The sequence below is a fragment of the Penaeus monodon genome, chromosome 18, assembly GCF_015228065.2.
Source record: "Penaeus monodon isolate SGIC_2016 chromosome 18, NSTDA_Pmon_1, whole genome shotgun sequence".
Classification (NCBI taxonomy): domain Eukaryota; kingdom Metazoa; phylum Arthropoda; class Malacostraca; order Decapoda; family Penaeidae; genus Penaeus; species Penaeus monodon.
The window spans coordinates 29,583,957-29,586,456 of NC_051403.1; positions in this window are offsets into that span (position 1 = coordinate 29,583,957).

Consider the following 2,500-nt stretch of genomic DNA (forward strand, 5'->3'; position numbering starts at 1 on the left):
AAAAATATATATATATACAAAATTAAAATATATATACAAAAAATATATATATACAAAATATTTTATATACAAAATATTATTATATATATATATATTATATATAATAATATATATAAATATAAATTTTTTTATAATTTTATTATTTTTAATATATTAAAAATATATATATATATATATATATTATATATAAATAAATAATATTATATATATTATATATATATATTATAATTTTTTATATAGTATATATATGTATATATTGTTTTATATGTATATATAGTAATATATTTATATAGGTATGTGTTATATGGATAATGTGTATTATGTGTATATATGTGTATAATAGTATATTATATGTATATTATGTATATATATTAATTTTAAAAATATTATATATAGTATTATATGTATATATTTAGTAATGTATGTATATGTATGTTATGTATGTATTGTCTATATGTATGTATTGTATTATATGTATGTATAGTGTATATATTAATATATATATATATATTAATATATAATATATAATTAATATATATAAATATATATATTAATTTTCCCTAATAATATATATATATTAAAAAAAATTTACATATAATTTTATATATATATATATAATTTTTATATTAATTTTAAATATATATAATATTAATATATATTTATATTAATATATATATATATAATTTTTCATATTATATTTTAAAATTATAAATAATATATATATAAGATAATAGTAGATGTAGAAGAAGATAATAGAGATAATGATAGATAGATAGAAGATGTAATATAAATGGTGTGTGTGTATGTGTGTATATAATTATTATTTTATATATATATTAATATATATTAATTATATATATATATATTTATTTAATGCAATATATATTTAAGCATTATATTTTTTATATGCATATATATTTTTATATATATTATATATTATATATATATATATTTATATTAATATATATAATATATAATATATATATATATATATATATATTTTGTTATGATATGTATATGTATAGTATATTATATGTATATGTATATATATATATATATATTTTAATATATATTTTAATATATAGAAATAGAAATAGATAGATAGTAGAAAATAGATAAAAGAAATCATAGGTTCCCCTAACAGGCCCCAAAGTCCTGAATCTTGGTCTTGGTCCAGGAGACCTCTAGGCCTAAAGGTTTTTCCTCATTGCTAAATGTATCAAGACCCGCCATCAGTGACTCCAAGGACTCAAGATAGGATAGCAACATCATCAGCAAAGTCAAGGTCTGAGACCTTGATATTGCCTAGTGTTGCTCCACACTGAATTTGGGTAGTAACTCTGCCCATTATCCAGTCCATACAGGTTTTGAAAAGTGTTGGTGCAAGGACACAGCCTTGCCTCTCCCCTGAATTAACAGGGAAGAAGTTCAACATACCCCCACAACACTTTACAGCACTTTCAGTACCGGTAAAAAGGCTTGATATTAGGCCAATAATCTGTGTCGGAATTCCCGAGTCTCAGGATCTCCCATAGCGATTCCCGATGCACCGAGTCAAACGCCTTCTTGAGGTCAATGTAGGTTGCAAGCAACCCACGACCAAACTCATGACAGCGTTCCACAATTACTCGAAGCACTAGTATACGGTCTATCATGGACTTGCGAGACTGCTCCTGTCTCTGGTGCGGATCAAAGACTGGATCCGTTTCAGAAGAATGTGGGCGAGAACTTTGCTTGATATGCTGAGCAACCGTAATGCCACGGTAGTTGCTACAATCCCAACAATCCCCTTTCCTCTTCCAGAGAGGGATGACCACACCCCTCAGCAGGTCAGGGGGAATGGTACCAGACTGCCAGATGGCAGTCAGGACTGTATTCAGGACCGAGCCATAGGTTCACCCCAGCCTTTAGGGAGTTCATCAGGGATATCACATATGCCTGCAGCTTTCCCACTCTTCAGCTTGGAAATCGCCATCCTAACCACTGTTAGGGTAGGAGATTCCTCGCTGATGAGTGGGTCTGGCACAGGTACTGTGACATTGCTTGCATCCAAGCTAACTGTTGGAGGGTCTACCTGGTACAACTGCTCTAAATACTCAGCCCAACGTTCACGAACTCCAACATGATCTGAGATGATCCGTCCATCCGCTGATCGGACTGCAGTCACCTGTGGGGGAGGGCTTAGAGTTCCTTTTCTCAGGGCTTGGTAGGCAGGGTGAAGGTCATTTACCAAGAAATGGCCTTCAACCTCCTCACCAAGATTCCTGATGAACTGTTCCTTGTCCCTTCTCAGCAGTGTCCGAGCCCTACACACGCAAGACTTGATTACCATTCATACATATATAAAAAGTGTGTGTTTACTTTATATATATATAATATATTATATATATATATATATATATATATATATATATATATATTATATATTTTATTATATCTATATCTATATCTATATCTAATCTATATCTATATCTTATTATTATTTTATATATAATTTACA